A 21,085-nucleotide genomic window follows, 5' to 3' on the forward strand; every position below is an offset into this window, starting at 1 on the left:
TATGAACTACTATTAATCATCGATACAAACCGGTTCGACACTTGCTTTTACTTTGTACTAGGTTGCTATAGGAATTGTCTGCCACTGAACGTAAGATAGGAATTCCATCCATTATTTCTGACAGTGTCTCATTTTGTACAAGTTGTATATCGATCTGTTTCGTGTATATCGGCTATCGCGTACATGGACGCTATAAAGGCATCGGTGATGTAAATACCTCCGAAGAATTTGAGGAATTTATCGCAGAAAATCTCTTTTCTTCTTTCCTGCATTTCTGCTTTTATCGAACTTTATTAAAGAACTATTCTATCAACTTCGTTTCTAAGTTACCATACGTATCTTGTTTGGATTTCTAGTACCGATAAAGTAGAAGCGTATATGATTCCGAGAAATAAGCAAAGCAACATCCGTGTAATAATAACGACAAAACCGCTATCGTTCCTACGACATCGTAGTGCGTGGCAGCGAGAAGATAGAAAAGATACACCGCGACTTTGGTATTATGCTGACATGCACGGCAGTCCCACACACATAAGAAGAGACTGTCCTATCGGGGTGCGTTTCAAGCGGAAAGGAATGATTTATCGAAACACGTAATATGTCTAATGCCTGATAAAAGGCCGCATAGAAATGTTCATTCAGTGGAAATACGGCTTCGTGGCCTCGTAGTTAACTGTATGTATACGTCAAAACAATTTAAAAAGGTAAATCGATTACTGTCCTGAACCCTCCTCCTCCTACTTCTTCTACCTTGATTAATTACTGGCGGCACGAGCAAATATTTGAATGTAATTCTATGTAGGTAAGTTAAGCCCCGGCGCATGGAGAATCATATTTCATGAAAGTGAGACGTTCCTCGTGTACGTAGATGGGGAAAACATGGAATGATGTACGGTACGTATCGAATAATTTCACTGATGCGCAGCTTTTCGACATTTTGTCGAAAACCTTCCTATTATAACAGATAACTTCTTTTTCATTTCAAGTTAGAAGAAATAGTTGCATCGAAAATATTTTAAAATAAATTCATGCTCTCTTGTTCTTTCTAACTAAATTTTAATGAACGTTACTCCGCTCACCGACATTCAACGAAACTCTTACGGAATAGGCTCGACGATTTTTCAAATTCTTTCGTAATTTATGATGACTCTAAAACAACGAGACTCTACGCGATTACGAAGTTAGCTGTTTTAGTCGATCCCTTGATCTCCTGAAAGTCGCGTTCATTGATGAAAATGCGGCGAAGTGTTCCGCGATTTTCGCCATTCATCGTGGGTTTCTCGTCCGATTAACTTAACTCGTAGCGATTAACATAATTCTGCCACTCTTTTTCTCTCCCCACTTCGTCCCATAATGAACGGCGTACAATCGATCGAGGGATGGAGAAAGGAGGAAGAACGAGTCCAGCTAGCCGGCAGGAAAAGAAGAACAAAGGCCAGAGAGTCGGTCGAGGTTGGACCCTTGTCTGGGTTCCGTGACGACCACGCTAGTTAATGTTTTATGGAATCGAGCAGGTCGAGAGAGTCGAACAGGTGCACGAATTGGTCCATTCGATGGATGGTCCCGCTCTTTTCCTCTACTCTTCTTCTTCTTCTTCTAGACCTTTCTTCCTTTGGCGCGTTCTTCTCAACGTCCCCCGATTCTTTGCAACGAGAGAGAGCTAGCTTCTCTCAACCTCTAATTCTCGACTCGAGGGAACAAAAACTTAATCGGTTGCTTCCTCTGCTCTCCTCTGCGAATAGAACGGCCTCCACTGGAGGCTGAACCAACGACGAAGAGCCAGGCGCGATCGTGAAGACCGAGAGGGACAGAGTGACACGCACACTGGTGTGGAATTAACTTTTAGTCGATCCAGATATATTTCTTTGGGCGAACTCGAGATCGTCCAAGGGATACGGATCTGCTTGTTTGGTGTTGTAAAAGATAGTGTCAGTCATTGATCCCCTGGATTCTCGAGTGTTAGAAGGTTTTTGCGGTCGAATGACGACACGGCTTACGATTCGAAGATATTCGTTCCTGCGAATGATAGATCAAATAAAATGGTGGTAAATATATAGTTTGTTTAAGAATTGAGAAAATTTATACTGTTTCCTTGTATTGTACCATAATTGGAAGATGGATATTACGTTAGAATCTAAGAATTTTAAAGAAAAATTCATTTTCAAACGATCGGTTTAATAATATACATTTACCAAAACGAATGAAATGGACAGAACCAGTTTTTCATCGACCAATATCCAAATGGCCGATCGAAAATACATCTTTCGAGGCGTGCAATCTGCAACCCGTGGATGGGTTCGACACGATTTCGATGCCGTAAAAATGGAGCCTATACCACTGCGCGCGTCAGCGCAGGAGGTATGGGGAAAAAAGAAGAAGCAACTGCTTGAGGAGAAATCTAGCCGGAGGGGGGATCCTTTCGAGAGCTGCGTACGATCAGGATTACCTTTGGGGTAATCTTCGTATCCAGTAGCTGTAAGCGACTGCATTTATTTAGCCTGGTGTGAGTCGAGGAAGATAGGTGTAGGTGCGAGCGAGCGAGCGAGCGACCAAACTGTCGGATACAGCCGGTTTCGCGTTATTACCGGGCACGGGCCTCCAAGGTCCTTAAGGAGGAGCTTCTGAAATATGCTGATAATAGGTGGACGCCGCGAAATCTCGAGGGATAGCCGGGAATTGCGGGAAATACTTATTTGGTCACGTGAATGGATACGTTCAAGTGATTATAGAACCCGCGAAAAGTGATGGACTAATGTTAAAGCGTAACGCTACGCTGTCGAAAAACCGGTCAAATTTATCTTCTCTGTCACGTTGCTCCAATCCCAACGCGTTCATCTTTATGGAAAGTGGCCAACTTGTAATTTTCTGACTCGGCCAGCTCTCTTTTGTCTCACGGTTATGTAACCCGTGAGCCGACGAGATCGGTTTGCTTAATGGCGAATCATGTTCTTCTGTTGCTTTCTTAATAATAGAAAAAAGTTTCCGTTGTGTCGACATTGGGCGTATTTAACGAAGCAGACATATTTTTATTGGATTCGTTTATGGTTTGGTGCCTGGATTTATTGTTCCCGTTTCATAGTGTAGCGAATTTCTTAAAATCGATGTATATTCAATTAGATTCGTGATTAAACTATGCGTGTAATTTAAGATAGAAGGGTTCGCACATTTATCGAGAAAATTCGATACCTGTTGGCAACCAAAATTAAAATGCGGTCTAACAACCGCCGTAAATAATCACGTAAGAGCGTGCGAGCAATCACTATGGTCTATCTGGCGGCACATCGGTGAGAAACGTATGCAAATTGAATATTAATACGCACGATGTCGCGAGGACACGGAGAAGCTCGAACGGTCTGGCACCGATGACGTTAGCCTAATAAATAACATCTGAAATATAATACAACATACATTACCCGTGTGTAATAGGAATTCGCTTTTCGTCTCGAACCGCGCGAGAATCGCCATTGGAATCGCGTCGTCGACCATTTTTTCTCTTGACCTTTACCAGAAGTAGGTACTTTGGATCTAGATAGTTGCGTTGGTCATTTAACACGACTTAACTATCCGGTGTGAATCTAAGAGAGTTGACGCAGCGCAGTCAGCGAAGACCCTGAAATCGCGGATGATTGCAGCGTATCCTTGCTGGTGCTCACTCGCACTAACTCGCTATGTCGCGCCAGCGGACACTTCCCTCGGTCCTGTCCAGATGGTAAAGTGAGAACAGTTAGCCGCGAAATTTACGGCTCTATTGACGCTGATAAATGGGATAGTTCAGTCTATTTATAATTTGATGTTAGCCACGAGCAGCGCGTACGTTTCGGACCGTTGAGCCACGTATTTCGTGTCTTTGCACTGGGATTTATGGAATTAACGTGAAAACAGAGGTTCACACAGTGGACATAGGGGAGGGGAGGATTGAATTTTTTCGAGTTAATTATTTTTCGTCCCAGACGTTGCTCGTATATCGTATCGGATACCGATCCATCTCGTAAAAGTCTGGACGGAAGGGCTGCGTAATTAGAGAATGAGGATCAGTTGGTTTAACGATAACGGCCCGCGGCGAGTATAACGCTTCATCGCCCGTATACGTATTTGGTTGCATTGTGGATCCTGTCGAGCGGCGTTAGGATTGTTATCGGGGCTTTGGAGCCGAGTGAAAGCGTCGTACAGGGTATCAACCAGAGAGAATCAAGGCGTTATTGAGAATGAGTCTGGATGAGCTTGAATAGCTCAGGTAGAGAATCACGGTCTAGTTTCGGTCGTGGTTTCGATCTCTCTTCAAATAAAATATCGGGTTAATAAGCCTTAATAATAAGTCTTCTGAAGAAACATGCTATTGTTTCTTAAATATTTAATGTTACTTTTAAATATCAGCGTTATCCTATCTGTGAAATTTCTTATTTATCCATTCACGCCTCCCTGTTCTTACAGTTTGAATAATGAGAATCTCCATTATACATTTATTAAATCGTGCTACATTATAGTTCATTCATTCCGCGTAACGATTATGATGTATGAATGCACCTCGTTTCTTCTAGTAATATTAAAATGTGCGTTGATAATAAGTTGAAAGTTACTTGGTTCATTCATAAAATGTCGAAAAAAAATTGTTGTGCTCCAGTTGCTGAAACTGCGCTATTTAGAAAGGATACAATTTATATACCTTGAAGATCCCTCGTGAATTAGTGCGTGTTTATACGTAATTAAAGAACGACGTATCTTCCATTCAGGCGATAAATTTAAAATTGTAGTAAAAGTTATGCAATATCTTTCCTGCACTGGACAATTGTTATCAAAGGCATGTACTGAAGTTATCACTTAATAATTGACTCGTGCAAAGTATACGCACGCTCGGGCGACTGCGTACTTATCACTGCAAGCACTGTCGACGCGAATCCGGCGGAATCCATGCACAGGAAAACAGCTTTCATTGGACGATGAGTATCATTTTTGATCAGCCAACTGTAATGAAGAATCGAAGGCCCGTTTAATCAAATCCGACGTGTGAACGTAACCAACAAGATGTTTCACTGGGACGTAAATTATAAAAAGTCACACGGGTTGTGCAGACTGCTGAAATCGTTTTTTCCCTTGGTGGCAAATTAAAGCAGCAAGGCCTAGAGTCGCGTTTTAATACCGATGTATTCGTTTCCACGCTACGCTTCTTCCGTCTCCTTCAATTTTTTCTTTTGTTCTTGCATGCTTTTTATATCACGAAACCTTTCTCACAGAGGCGAACGATCAAAATTTGCTAAATCATACTGTCTTGCAGATTTTCTGTAAAGCTTTCTTATGATATTCCTCCTCTGTTTTGAATTTAAGTGTTTGCCTTCGATCTCGAGTTTCTATCAACTTCGTAACGCGTGTTTTGCTGATCCTGGTGCTAAGTGTGGTACATTTAAAGTACAGAATTACGTTACTAACCATGATACCGCGTTATCAGTGCGCGTTTATCAACTGAAGCTAAAATTTATGAATTGTAGTTAGATTTAATAGTGTCAGAGTTTACAAATATAATAAATGATCGATTCGTAGACAACATATAGGTAGGTAAATATAAATTTTAATATCTGGTATTTGGTATCGTGATTATGTTTTTAAACGTAATTCTCATTTTAATGTCGGGTATTAGGATTTTTATTCGATATTCGTTGATATATTTATCGGATAAGTATAGCTTGATACATCTTCGCGTTCGTAGAATATTACGATAAATTGCTCTATCCTCGATCCCTGGCTTTCTCACATTAAATTGGATGAATCGTCATTCATTCTTATACCTAACAGAAACTAGATTTTCAAGTATAAGTAGCTACATGTATTTGATAACTGGCTACCATTTCGTCATAAATTATCAAATTTACGCAATTGACATCGCCCTACTAGATATTTTCCAAAAGTATTATTCATCTATGAGTTTAGTTTTTATTTCAAAATGTGAATTCATAGAGAAAGTAATATATCAACCTACTTACTTATCAAAACCTTTTTAAAGGGAGAATGATAATCACATAATAACCGAAAATAATTAAGCAGACTTCTGTAAGTATTTATTAATAATGCAAACAAAATGGAATATCTCTCACACCTTGCATAATTACCAATTGTCACTCTATGTAAATATATCGTATCACTTGGATCTTCGATCAGCATTTCGCTAAATTCGTCTTAAATCTTCACGCAAATATTCTATTATAGAATCTAACATAATAGAATTTAATCTGATATAGAATATAGAAATAAACCCGTGTCGTTATGTTATTTTTGCACGAGTGGTGTACCCAGACATCCAGTCGCGATCGTGACAATGTCTCTCGGACCTAGATCCCCTAACACTCGTAATATGTCGCCGGAATTCATTCCCGATCCGAGCAAACTGCAGTGCTTTTCTTTTTTTCACAAAGATTCCGTTGCGCAGCGTGCTCGGAGTCTGGGCCAAGAGACGCTTTCAAAGAGAAGCGTTCACGATCCTAATGCGATAAACCGTCGCGCAGAAATAAACCCAGCTAAAACAGAAACGGACCCGAGAAAGTTCAAACTACGGATGAGTTAGAATAGTTTGGTGACGATTAAGACCTAAGTGGGAGGAAAAAGAGGAAGGAGGAAGATGCAGGAAAGAAGAAAGTATCGGACAGAAACGAATATGTCTGCAAATTGGCGACAGATAAAAAAGCGTTCGACGAAAGGGCATCGAAGAAAGAGGCAAAAGGGAGGAAACTTTGAAGACCGATTTCGCATTCTGCAGAGAGCTAGTCAGCGGCTAACTATAAGAGGAGCTAACTATAAACCGGACTCCCTACCCCCGGTCGCTATTTCCAGCGTTGCGCTTGTCGCACTGCCAAACCCCCCTTGGTCTGTTCGCATCGTTCTTCCTCTTTCTCGTCACCCTTTCGATCGCCCCTGTGACCGCGCGAACGTCGCGTTCTTAATGCTTTTCTTTCATCGTTAAAGTCAACGTATAAAATTATACAGTTAGTCTGATTTTGTAACAATTGTACAAATTTCATATATATTACATAATTTGTAACATTTTAAAATTTTGTTTCAGATACAACCATACCAGTAGAGAATATCGATCAATAATGCTGTAAAACTTTGACCGCCAGTTTTTGTTTAAAGTAGCAGTAAAATCGTAAGTGATTTATAATTTTTCAGAGTAATATTAGGATTATTCTAGAAACTACTACAAATTTTTATGCCTCTATAGAGAATGCATTCAATCATTAAAATCATGAAATGTTCGTTGGAAATGTTTGTTCGGAACAGTACTTTATACAAACTGTAGGTTGATTACCACGAAGGTCTATTTCGCAAGACATCGTTTCCGTGATTCGTTCGCATGGCAATTTGTTAATGACCGTTTAAGCAAATATTACTTTACGAGACGCTCGACACATCGTTATCGAAGATCCAAAGAAAGCAACTGCCTTTAAAATCAATCCACCATGTGACGTCAACTCTTCTTTCTCAAGACGCATTTTATTAACATACTCACATCCAATCACCTTCGTCAGTGGTGGCAATAACGGCCGTTTGCATTGCAGTTTTACAGAAATCGATTTCGTTCTTTTTTTCACGATCGCAATTGGAACGATCGTATATCAATCAGCACCACTTGCCACGCTCGCATAGAAACTCGATACGATGAAAAGTTCGATTTGTACGATCACTGTTTTGTTCTTCAAATTCGGATTCGAAATCGTTTGAGAAAGGGCTAGAAACGCGACATGAACAGTAATATATATCTTCGACGGTCTGGAAATTCCTTAAATATTCGTTTCCAAGCGTGTAGTCGAATGCCTTCGTAAAGCACTAATTTATTTAGTAAGTGAGCAATTATGTTCACATACGTGAAAGATGTGAACCGACAAACGTATAAACTAGCGGTTAATTTTTATGTACAGGAACTCCCGCAGTTATGATTCGACGTTCGCGTTCATTGAATTATGCACAATTACGTAAAAGCCCGATTATTTATCGATCGCAAGGATCTATAAATTTCCTCTTTCGTACATAGCCGATTTCATTGCCGCCGGTAAAAATAAATGTCGCTTCCTGAATACAATTTGATAAATTAATATTGGGAACACCGACGGGTTCGGCGTGTTCGGCATGTTCCGTTTTAATATCCGATTCCTACGCTGATTATACGGTTCAATTCGTTAATAATCAAACGACATTTGTGATGGCAAATCGGATTAACTTTCGTGTCAATGACACCACGTCCGCTGATGTCCGTATTAGCGAGCTAATTGATGTGATGCGACATTTAGGATGGAAATAGCGTGTTGGTTATTGCAGAATAATGTTGAATTTGGATCGAAAACGTTAATTATCGTGACTCGTAGATGCTGTAGAGAAATTAACCTAATCACTCTCAAATTAGTTATCAACTCTCGGCCCTTTATCGATGCTGGTATGAAGTCCATAAAAATATAAATATTTGTAATTTATTTTCAGAAAAAGCATCGTTTGAGAAATCAACGTAAATTTGGTTTCCTACGTCGTCATGATACGAGAGCGCTGATCTCATAGAAAACTCGACTAATTAAAAGTTGTCGAACACGCGTCGAAGTCTGGAAATATTCGAGCAGATTACTTCATTTACATTAATTAGAAAGATTTTTTCGTGTCGATGCTTTCTGAACGAGTGTTGTGCGTTTACAGTAATATAGTGTGAAACATTTTGTTTGCGCCTTATTAAACATTGTAGAACTATCGTTTACCGCGAGAAAGCATCTATGAAAACCGAGAGTACGCCAATTAGAAGTTATTAAACAACTGCAAATGTGTTAACATATCGACAAATTATATTTTTTCACATATTTAACCTTAATTAAAACGAGATTAAAGGTCCCGAGAGATATACGTTCAAAAGGTTTAAAAGGATGTTGCCCTGTGTATATCGTCTTTTATTTTAGTATTGAATACAATAGTCGGATATTCCTCGGGCGAAGCTTATACACCTACTAACAACATACAGACCTAAGATATCTCGTGATTCAGTCTGAATTTCCTGCTTGTTTAGATATTCCATGAGTTGTGCATACTATATCAAACGTAAAAGAGCGTCTATGATAAACGGATGAATGAAAAAGCCCGATCGAGCTTATGTTTCCGGAAGCAACAAGCCTCGCAGACCGCTGAGACGAGTACTAACAAATTGTTATCTCGTTATATACTTGCGTATATCGAAAGACGCGACTTGAATTTTAATTTGGAACGGCTTCTTCTTCCTCATGGCGAGAGAGAAGCGGAATCGTATCTCGATGTTTTCGCGTTAGCGACATGCGTACGGCGTTGAATACAGGCACGTGCATAGATTAAAATTGCACGTGGGTGCGAATGCATACACATTTATATATGTAGATACTAGTGCTGATGTACGTATATGCACACAGGGAAGTTCAATTAAGCGTGGACTTGCGACGGATCGAAACTCGTGAGGTCAGTGCTCGGACCTATTTCAACGACGTTGAGCCGCTTTCATTGGCTAAATTCTATTATTTATTTACGGCTGTGCTGCTCCTCCATCGAACTTGAGAGAGTGGAAAGAGCCGAGGCTTTCATGGCTTCAAAGAGACTCTCTCATGCTATCGCGTGCGTAGTGTCGCTAACAGGTGAACGGGCAGAGGAAGATAGAAACCTTTGGAAATGGGATTAGAGATTCAGGAGGTTATCATAGAGATTCTCCCCGGAAAATGTTATCGTCGATTCTTGGAGTAATGAACTTCGAGAGCGGTTAAAAATGTTGCGACGTGTTTTCCATTTGAAGTCCTTTGAGGTGAAAATTTATAAGAGGATTTAGTAGTATCGTGCAACATCCTTTTTATCGCATATTTCATTTAACTGTATATTTCAATTCCATTTAGTGATATACAGAGTGAAATAATAGCAGAATGGTAATCATGTATGATATGTGATATTGTTGTAAGAAATGAAAGTGACAGGATCAAATTATCATAGCAATAGTTGCTAGCTGCATTATATCGTATTTTTCAAGTTTGATATTTTTGTGATTTGTAACTAACTTAAATTTTTTAGAAGATCTGTATTCGTTATTATAATTGTACAAGTTGAGTATAAGATTCCATTGGAATTTTTCATTTCATAACAATCTGAATAGTCCTCTTAGTTATGCCTCTATAAAGTGAATTAAAACGGGTTGTATCAATAGTTTAGAATTTTCTACCATGCAAGTGGTATTGGCTTGCTGTTTTCTGTGTGTTACAAGAAACCAGACTTGTAACGATAATGTTCGTTTAAATTTTACGCATTGGTTCTCGACGTGTACAGTAGCGTGGGGTTGTTTTATGTTTATTCACCGTTTCGTCGATCGTGGAATTACATCGATGACTAAAATGTTTGATGGCAATAAAAGAAAATTCCAGACAACATTCCACGTAACATAATTTTCGGAATCACTAACGGTGACTCCTATAATTATGAATTCAAGACTAAACAGGAGGAGAAATTTCAAAGACTGAGGAATTTAATATTTGAAAGTGACACGTATATTGTATTTTTCTCATATAAATACGTTTTTTTATTTCTATTCCCTTCTATTTTCTAATTTGAATTCCACATTTGAACGCACGTGCTTTTTTTTTATCTTAAATACGTTAAAGGCACAGTCATGAAATTAACCAAACAAGCTCAAACATTATTAAAATAATACCAGCAACCTGCGAATTACTTTAAAAGATACATTATTCCGCGAAACTGCGTTAAAGTGAAACGAACAAAAGGCTAAGCTCGAGTTAAACTTTTAACGAAGCTTCTTCATAAAGCAAAGAGACCTCATCGCTTTGGAGCGGCGTTTCACGTGTTCCCGGGGCAAAAAGTCAACTCAACCGTCTAATTACAGTCGGTTCTCTAGGAATTAAGTTGGCGTTTAAAGTTTACAGGCCGCGTTAGGTCGGCCCGTTTCTCTCACGTCGGAGCGCACTGTGATTTTCGAGCGATTAACCGGCCAAACGTGATTAGAGCCGAGCGACTGAATTAGCCCCGCTAGACTCGTGGTGTTTCTGAAAAACCGAGTTCGTGCCCGATCAAGCAGGGATCGCGTGTACATCCGGTGCATCTCAGGAACAAACGTTTTTCCTGCTTCTCCTTTAATTGTTTGGTATCTTCCAGAGTTATCTTAATTGCTTTAATTAATATCTTAAATTACTTTGTTCCGTTTCCTTCAAATTTTGAAAGAAAATCTTCGTTTCAAGTATTATCGAAAGAAATCATTTTAATTTCTCTAATTTATCAGTTTGATTGTAAGGAATATCAACCTTATATCGTTCCAGTAGTTATGTTGAAATATCTCATTGCCTGTTTGCGAAAAAAAACTTAGATGAATGTTGTAGAGATTGCAACATTGCAGCAGCATCGTACATTCGATAAAAAGAAATCATTGGTAATTGCAGGAATCGTATTGCAAAATCACTGGCAATTTCTGTTCCTACGTTCTGAAGACAATAGAATCGATTTGTACAAATTAAATAGAGAAGAAAGTCATCTAATGCTAAATTTAATTATACATCATTAAAAAAAAAAACATTCTATTAAACTTTAAACACTTCATCTCACGCATTTCCAAAGGATTTTGCTACTAAGTTTTTAATGAAATTTATTTATCTTAACCCATCTATAATTTAAATATTCTTTCGAAATTCATTCGAAAATGTAGCGACACTTGAAACCACTTTTTCTTCTAGATATTACATAGGCTGGAATACACAGGCTAAAATGAACGTCGCGCAACAATCTCGATTACAAATTCAGTCATTACGAAATTTGAAATAATTAGCCGATGATTAAAGCTATAAACGTACAATCGAGGGTTTTAACACGCGAAAGTAAATGCACATGCCTTCATGTATGATTCAAGATTTTATTGCCTCGATCTGTCTAAGAAAGATTCTCTAAGTTGCGAGTGGAGATTGTAAAAAAGGCAATGGACGTAGTTTTCAGAGGAAAGCATTTTATTGCAAGTAAATGGTGCATTTGCGACATGTGTCTCCTTTCGAATTCTTTCGTGAGATAATGTACGTAAAAATCAAAAGAAAATTAACACAGATTTTCGAAACTCAAGATAATTTCCTGGCAAGCTATTTCTACTCCTAAACGGTATCATTGCGTCATAAGTTAATAAAGAGAGAACAAGTTTCTATAAATTCAAAGAGGTAGCTTTACAGCTGAAAACCCTGTTGAATGTTTTTTTTTCCACTTCGTATACTTGGACGATCTCGTCGCGTGTGAGTTCTCTCAATTCGTAGTAGCTTCACAGATCGTGCGTAATTCCAGGCGAAAGGAAAATCATGTTGTGTCGTAATACGAATTCGATTCACGGTCGAACTGGCTACTGCTGGTAAATATGATGAAATTTGTGGCGGATTTTTAGTTTCAAGGAGAGATTGATACGAGTTTTTTCTGCTGGCTGAGATAGAAGTTCGAGGGTAGTTGGCTCAAGTGAGTAGATTGGCAAAGATCAATGAATATGCAACTCAAAGCTAACGAAGCTTTGGAACTTTCTTGTATTTCTGACCTAGTTAGATTTATTATATAGTATTACACATGAACTTTCGATTGAATTTACACTTATATGATGTGCAGTAAATGTTACATTAATTTTCCTTTCGAAAAGACTTTTACGTAATCAGTGCAATAGCCAGATGTGTAGAATTTGGAAGAAGTTAAACAATTCGTGTCAAACGAAATATTGATAAGGAACCCTTTCTTCATTCACAAATATTTTATGCAGTTTTGTGTACTTCCTATCGCTATGAGATTTTCTTACTGGTTGCAATTAATTCTTGGAATTATCTTGGAATCTTACAATGGAACGATGTTTCAGAAAGATATTGCTGTGGGATAGAGAGAAAAATATAAAATAGGGAGCTGCAAACTTGGTGAACAATTTTATACAGTAGCTACGCGTTATTTTTGAAGAGCCAACGAAAAGTAAAAGATCATCTAAGTCGAACAGCTTCTCCGGAACATTTTCGTCTCTTTTTAAACCAAATTTGCAACGTCGATCATAAAAAATTTTTCGTTCGGGCACAACTGAACAGGCGAATGTTTTAATACAGAAAACGTATTATGTAAATAGTGGTTGGACGTTCGGTGGAACATCTGTGCCTCGAACTCCGTAGCGTGTAATATCGAAAATTACAGACGTGGCGCAGCCTTTTGACGAGGGTCGGGGAAAGCTGAAGAAACTTCGTAGTACGTTATGTCATGTTCAATAGGGGAAACGTAAAGAGTCGAAGCGGCCCCAATGTACTAGAATGCGGAGTTGAACGTGTTCTTTTTTTGTTCGAAATAATAAAGGCGTAACTGGAGAGCATAGCAATGCGACGGAAAGCAGCGAGTTAATTGGAAATCGTTGCTGTAAGTAAATTACCACTTACGGTGTCTTCGAGGAAATTCCCTCAGTCGATAGGTTTCGAAGGAGTAGCATTCGATGCTAAATTAGAGATTTTATTACAGTTAAGGAAATTCTTACTGAATTTATTTATGAAAATGAACTTTCTAAGAATATCAGATGGCTATTTCGTTAATTCGATACATTTCGATAACTAACGGATGGTAAAATAAAATAGAAGACGAAGTTGTAACAAATACGTAAACATGATACTAGTAATCATCGTGGCATGGTTAACAATATCGTGAACGATTGAAATAAATTATATTTGTTTTGCGGATTTCTGTTTGCGATCGATCATGCAATTTCCTGATCGTGATTTAATATATTGTGCATACAGACGAATTGTCTGATAATTTGTAGCTGAATATGATAGACTTAGATTGCTCATATGGTTCCGTATCCTGTCACGTATAAAATTTCTTCCCTTTTTTAAATCGTTGCATTATCGAGATATTCCTTAGCTTGTGTCAATAAACATCGTATCTATCCTTTTTATCGTTTCTTCGGGCTTCAGTCCGAAACCGTGTCAGTTGTTTTACTCCTGTTTGATTCGGCTACATGAGTCATTTAATGTACAATTTAATGTACAAACGATTTATTATTGGTTTGGCATAACTTTAATCTAGAATAGAATTCTGTTGATAGATTAGGACTATCATAGAGCAATAAAGTAGATTATAAAGTGATATATTAAAAAAATAAAAGATTCCTTTTTCTTGGTACCAAAAAAGAAACGGACCACTAAACAAAATATTAGTTTTTTCAGTACAAAATGAGTTATCGTTTTTATCGGAAATTAGTCGGTCGCGCAAACTCCGTTTACATTCCAGCGAATCCATAGCACGCGTCGGACGGTCGAGGGAAACAACGTTAATTTCTAAATTACCTAACGAACGGGCTGGCGAATGAGCGTGGCGTATAATGGATATAACGCTCCGAGTTGGACTCTCATTGATCGTGCAACGAACCATCAATTTTTCAGAATTAATTTCGCTCGAATTTTACCGGTCGGCTGGAAAGTATGCAACAAATGTTTCACCTTCTCCGTACGCTGTCGAACGACGGCAGTTGTGCGTATGTATGGTGCGCGACACCTCTTCACCGACAAGCAAGTCGAGTGAAAGTACTCGGAATTCTTGTGGCCAGTTTGAGCCGAGGGTTCGCCTCTGAAGAGGCTTACGCAACGCGTATGGTAACAGGTGTATTACCTGTGTAATAACGTGGCCGCTGCTCGTTCACACTTACGTACCAGCTACGATGTTGTGACGCGTGTAAAAATGTCGCGAACGCGAAGCTCTCGAATTACTTGTTATAGTAGAGTAGAGTAGAATAGAGTAGCATCGAATCGAAAGAGACGGTAGGTCGCGCGATTCGAGTCGAGATAGAAACGAGAAGTTGATCGAACCCTATGTCGAAGTATCGCGAGCGTAATACGGTCTGTCGGTTCGGACAATTGGGACAAGAAACATTGAAATAGATGAAAAGAAAAATAGTGGATAGAAAGGGTGTTGTCCTGACTTTGAGAGGCAGAAACAAGTGGTCCGAAGTGGGTTAAAAGATTTGAGTATCGTGAATTCGATTAAAACTGTACCAAGGCGTATATAGTCCAGAGAATTGATTCGAGACTAAGAAACATTATGACTCATGGATTGGATTATAGAAGCAGTTCTTGGTTAAAAAGAAAGTATTTGTAGTGGGTGAAATCAATTAGGTTTGTAAGGAGATATGATACAGATATTGTGAATCGAGTCAAACTTGAGACGGGAACATATTTGATGAATGCCGCATTAAAATCTATGGAGTGCAAGTAATTGAATTAAGATTACGATAAGAAATACCGAGATACGTAAACTGAATTAAAAATACGTAAATCGCTGATAAGGAAAAAGTTATCGTAGTAGGTGAATTAGGTTACAGAATTTCAGTTATAGGGAATTATATCTTGTCGATGTTATTTCTATTGCCAATTTTTATTTTTAATTCTACCCTCATTCGCCATATCCTACAGAATGTAACGACAAACGAGACCGTGCAGAAACATTTCCCAAATAAATATCCGGAAACGTAAGTATTGCAAAAGATGCGCAGGTATCGGAAGTAACGTGCGGAACATCAGCGCTCGTGCGAATCAAAATTACTTGCATCCTTTGACGATAGGATTTTTTTTTTTAGTCGAACGTGACATTCGAAGAGAGCGTGGTTACTCGTTGACACTCACGATTGATTTCTGGTACATTACGTCTATCGTATTATATCAATCGGCTGCTGCTTAAATTACTGGTTGTGCAAGGAATGCGTCTGAATCTCGGCCCACAAAGCGCATACCAACATCGACGTGTCTATTGAACGCTCACGTGCAAATTGCTACGCGATTGGATCGCCCGCGTTATTTTCCCAAGTAGTCGATGGATGTGTTCTAAGAATCGAGATCGAAGGAACTTGACGCCCAGAGAAATAACAGCGTTCTATCTTATTGCATGATAGGGATGAATAAATATCTAGCGTAAAAAATGTGGTTGTAAATTGTTTGGCAATCGTAAGGAAATATGCGGTTGTTTGTGAATAAGATAATACTGTAAAAAAGTGTCTATCATAAATCTGTGTTTAATTTATGATATGAAAATAGCAAAGTTTCCATTAAGAAGAATATTTTACTTGCTATACTTGTAACTGCGTATTTATTGTAGAATCCAGAATAAAGGAAACAGACATTCATGAAAAACAGAAACAAATATTCTTATTCCCCCATGTTATAACACGCGTTCAACGTTGAAGTGCTATCGCTGTAATTAATATAGCCCTTAGAAAGGAAATGAAGAAGTACGTGTACAAAATCGACGGAAGCAATGGGTGAATATACCGGTAACCGATGAAACACCTACAAAGCTAGACGAGCAAACATTCGAGCAAGCTTCCTGAGCGAAGAGCGATTAGAAACACCGTGACCAACGCCATTTCATTTCTCAGCTGTGTGGAATTCATGTTAACGAGTAATTGAATGTAAAGGGGCGTTCACGCAGACTGTCGCGCCACGGTTGAAGCATCAAAGAAGAAATATCTTCTGTGCCTGCGAGAATAGCGTTCAAATTGACGATCAAAAGGCCGAATTTATAATACTATAATTTATGGCAACGACAATTAATGGGCAGATTTGTATTTATGCGAAATGACAGAGTTTTTTCGTGTGGTGTCAAACGGCCAGGAACGATCATTTCTCGCTATGGTCAACGTTAATTTCGAATTAACGTTAATGATAATTGATGCTTACTTATCCCGCATCTGCGTAAAATTGCACAGACTCATTGTGCCTCGATAGCCATTGAAATCATTATCCTGGATTCTGTTGCGAATATTCGTTTCGATTTAGTGCTTGTGACAATCGAGATCCGAGGATGCTCTCTTTTTCGCATCGCGGACTTATCTTCTCGAGTATGGGCTCTAAAGTTTAACTTCTTCGACCATTTTTCGACTTTCTGTATCGCAGATCTTAACGTTCCGTGTCTTTAATCATCAACCGGAATATAAGAGTACCTAGAGATTGTTAAAAAATTGGAAAAAATAAGATAATACATCATTCAAGAAACGTACGTTAACCAAGATTCTTTCGAAGATTACCAGAAGGACAAGTGGTAGAAAAATGCAAGGTCGAATATTTCCTAGATGCATGCGATTGTACACGATGTATGCTTCGAACGTGGATTCTGAAAGATTTAGCAAGAATGCAGAGCCGATCGATTTACACGAGTGAAAGGATGAAGAACGTGTCTGCCACGCGTCATTGGTATGGAAAAATGATGACTGTAAATAAACGTATGCCGCGTTTCGTGCGTGATTATTACTCGATACGAGATAAATACCTCACATGTAGTTGTCGTTGAAAAGATTGGAGGTTCAAATTGTTAAGTATACGTATTTCTGAAATATGACAAAAACCATTACGCTTTGAAGAAAAAGTTTACTCACAATTTATAGACAGGAATGGAATTTCGTATTACTTACTTGCATCCAGTTATTAATGATAGAGCGATTGCGATAATTGCCGCATTAATATAGCAAGAGGACTAACGTTTTCCGTATTTACTTGTATAGAATTAGTAAAATTAGAACGATCCGACTGAGAATAGATTTGAAAAATTATATTTAACGTTACTTTATAATCGTTGTTCGTAGAAGTGGAGTAGCTCTGTTCGAAAGAGCGAAAGAGTGAAAATAGAAATGCGTTGTTCGCCGTGTTTGGCGAGCGTTCCGCTTAAGTATCACGGGTATTTCAACATTCGTGAAACTTCCTCGTAGATAAAGGAAAACAGATCGATCAATTAAACGTAATTAACCGGTATAGATATACGTTTCGGTTAGAAAGAGTTTTTCGAATAGGAGTGATATATCACGCGAGAAACGCAGATAAGAGAAATTGCCGATAGGTTAGCGACGAAATAGATATTATTCGCTCCTTCTATGCCATTCTTATCGATCGGACAAATGGAAAGTTCGATTAGTTCCGCGTTCGACCCGATACAAATTTCTACACTTCGCTTAAGAGAAAAATCCTTATCTGCTAATGATATTTTAAAAGCGGCACATAGAAAACTGACAGCCCTGTTTAGACCGCATTCTACAAAAAGTTATTGCAAATATGTAGTCAGTCCCAAGGTGTTAAGATAAATCTGTGGCATGTGGAAGAATTTCTAAATATGTTGCGTAAATTGAGATTGAAGAGGATAAATATGATATAAGTGAATTCCGCGTTAAACTATTTAACTTGACATGCAGTATTTAAAGACATATAGGACGTTTCATATTATTATACATATTATTTTTTTAGCTATTGAAAATGCGAATTGTTTTTCATTTAAAAGTATATCTACTATTTTCTTTCTATTTTATTTTTGCCGATCAATTAGACACGCGTTTCAAAATGCGTTTAACGATAAGTAATATGTATATTTGAATGTTAATCTTGCGCACAAACTTCGAAGCTACCCTATATACACTTTAACAATGCAGGCTGCAATTTTCCCGCGTAAAAGCATCTCCTTGGAGAAAGATGATTACATAGACGGTTATATGAGCCTCCGAGCAGGATAGAAATTCGATGACGTTCTACTTAACATCCACTTGGAATAAAGGATTGAACTTCCGCGATAAAATCTCGTTAGGTTTCTCCTATGTTTAGAAATTTCTCGTTGGGGTCAACCACGGAGCAGCATCTTTGCCGTTCTATGAACCTAGTTATTATGCTGGCGATTTTAAAGGCGAGTAAAATTTTTGGCGTATTTTTCGTCAAGTATTACGTGAAAAACTGGAAAAATTGAAAGAATTTCCGTGACGCGAGATTTCTCCCCATTAGAAACCTGGTTCGAGTTAAACACGTTACGCTATTAGGATTTCTTTATTGTTATTGCGTGAAACGAAAGGAATTTTGAAATAAGCGTGTTGTACATACAAACTCGCTTCATAGATGTATTTAAATAGAATTTAATTCTGTTATCGTTTCTAACGACAAAGATTAGTCGTATTTGTAGTTCACGTTAGATCTCTTCCGCGATGATCCCGGAAGCGATGCTCCTCGATCACGAAGTCAGAGTGGTAAATCAAGCGTTCGAACTTGGAAGCGATCCGTTCTCTTCCGATCTCATCTGGCCTGGGACGCGTCTGAATGTGATTGATCCCTTACGAGGCGCGTACGGCACTCACTTCTCCGACGATGATCTCTCTTCTCCAAAGGCTGGTTGTCAGCTCGCGCGGGTACATACGTGTTCTCGCGTCAGTTGACTCGGCACGTGCGTTACGTGAAATCGTGTAATAATATTCCCCCGATGGCACGATGGTGCATTTGCAGTCGCACATCAGTGGAAGCGACCGCAAAGACTTTCTCCAGCCTGAAGTGTAGTGCATCTTGTAAGTTACTTCGTAAGTTTGGTAGTTCGCTCTCAAATTCGAGACCCAACCCATTTGTGTTTTCCTTTCTTTTAATCTTAATTTTAATTGTTGTCGCTGATGTACTCGGGCTTCGTGGTTTTATCGGTGCGCCTCGGTAAAGCTGAATTCGAGTTTGGTCTGCGGTCCGGCGTAACCTGATCGAGGATGATGGTTAGGTGTTGCTTGTTAAAAGATTTTATGCGTGTTTCTCGGTCAATCGAGAGGGGACCTTGGTCCTCGGAAGCGAGAGTTTTGAAATCGCTGTTTACCTCTACGCGATATGCCTGTATGAGATATAGATGTGCAGGTACCGTTTGCTTATACGCCGAACCCGATACTGTTCGTTTAATAGGGTGGTTCAGATTTGGCAGTACAAAGCGTTTCTTACGCGTATAATTAATGAGTGATGTTACTATTTCTTTGCGAGTTGTATTCAATACGCCGTGTAACGAAGATATCGTGACATGATTATCAAGACTGGGAGAAACAGTAGTACAGGTATCAATAGCGTATGAAGAAATCAGCAGAAACCGAGAAGAAAATTTCTGGTTTACGTAACTAGTCGGAGAAAAATTTTTTCCTTTCGTATATTGATTGATGGCGTTCTTAATGGCGATGAGTCCAGACAGAAAAAAGTCATTTTTCATCCCATCAATCGATTGGCGGTTTTCGAGATTCATACCTTGGTATACCTAGCTTTCTTGATGAAACGGGACAATTTATCATTATAAATTAACGACGAGAATGTTTAGAATTGCATTTCAGGTAGCAGGAAAGAAGAAACGTCTCGTTTAATTTAGATATACAAGGTTCTCAGAACATTATTTGCAAGAATTCTTAACAAAAGATATTCTTACGCCCAATAGAGAGATTAAATATTTTATCTTGATTAAACCAATTATTTAATATATAACACGAATTAAACTTACTTGTTCCGATTTAAGTCGCGCGAAAGTTTACTCTCGAGTCGAAAAAGTGGTTTAATTACACGCATTGTTTCAGAAACTAACCGATGCAGTGCAACAATGAGTTGATTTTCACTCGTGTCGAAAAATTATGTCCAAAGTTATTGAAAGTGAGGAAGAAGTAGGACCGAAAGCAAGAGATAAATCCAAAACTCGAAAGTGGTCACTTTCGGTTAATTGGCCAAATAAAACGATACTATTGGTGACTTTTGAAAGTTTTGATTAATGTGATTTTTTTTGTACAACGAGGAAATCGTAAAACACTCGAGAATAAAACGTCAATTAGCAACACGTGAAATCGAATCTGCCGAGTATAAAAGTAATGATTGATATCTCATTTAGGAAAGAAATTTTATTGCCGATTAACTGTCACAATTCCTACATTTTATTAACGTCGTATTTTATCGTTCCATCTTCTTTCTCCTAACTATCGTTTCTCGTCTAATGGAAAGCGAACAGTGGTGCGACGTAGCGATCCGAATCTACGTAAAATTTGGAAGCAGTGTTTTGAAGAAAAAATATTATGTAAAATGCCTTTTCTCCAAATTTTTGAAAAATTCCATGCATTTCAATAAATAGATTTCCAATCCACTAAAGGTTACGTGATCAAACTTTTAGAATATTCGCAGGTTCGAGTTATTATACCTAATTAGCAAATGCAAACTCCGTTATTTTCAATTACTTTCCAACATCTTGCGAGCTTATAATTTTTTATGGTAGGCCTTGAAATTTCCGAACGCAATGTGTGACACATCCAAAAAGGCTACAAATGCTTTAAATA

General features: G+C 38.4%; 1 protein-coding gene across 2 annotated transcripts in view; it reads left to right on the forward strand.

Annotated features, from left to right (window-relative positions):
* Positions 1-21,085, forward strand: part of LOC132908327 (uncharacterized) — an 80,192-nt gene that overhangs the window by 37,578 nt on the left and 21,529 nt on the right. Inside the window, exon 2 of one of the 2 annotated variants that reach the window (XM_060962256.1) lies at positions 7,049-7,132. The exons of the other annotated variant lie outside the window; for it this stretch is intronic. The gene's annotated coding sequence lies outside the window, so the exon portion shown is untranslated. The remainder of the gene's footprint in view (positions 1-7,048; positions 7,133-21,085) is intronic. 2 annotated transcript variants of the gene reach the window in all.

The sequence above is a fragment of the Bombus pascuorum genome, chromosome 6 (genome assembly GCF_905332965.1).
Source record: "Bombus pascuorum chromosome 6, iyBomPasc1.1, whole genome shotgun sequence".
Classification (NCBI taxonomy): domain Eukaryota; kingdom Metazoa; phylum Arthropoda; class Insecta; order Hymenoptera; family Apidae; genus Bombus; species Bombus pascuorum.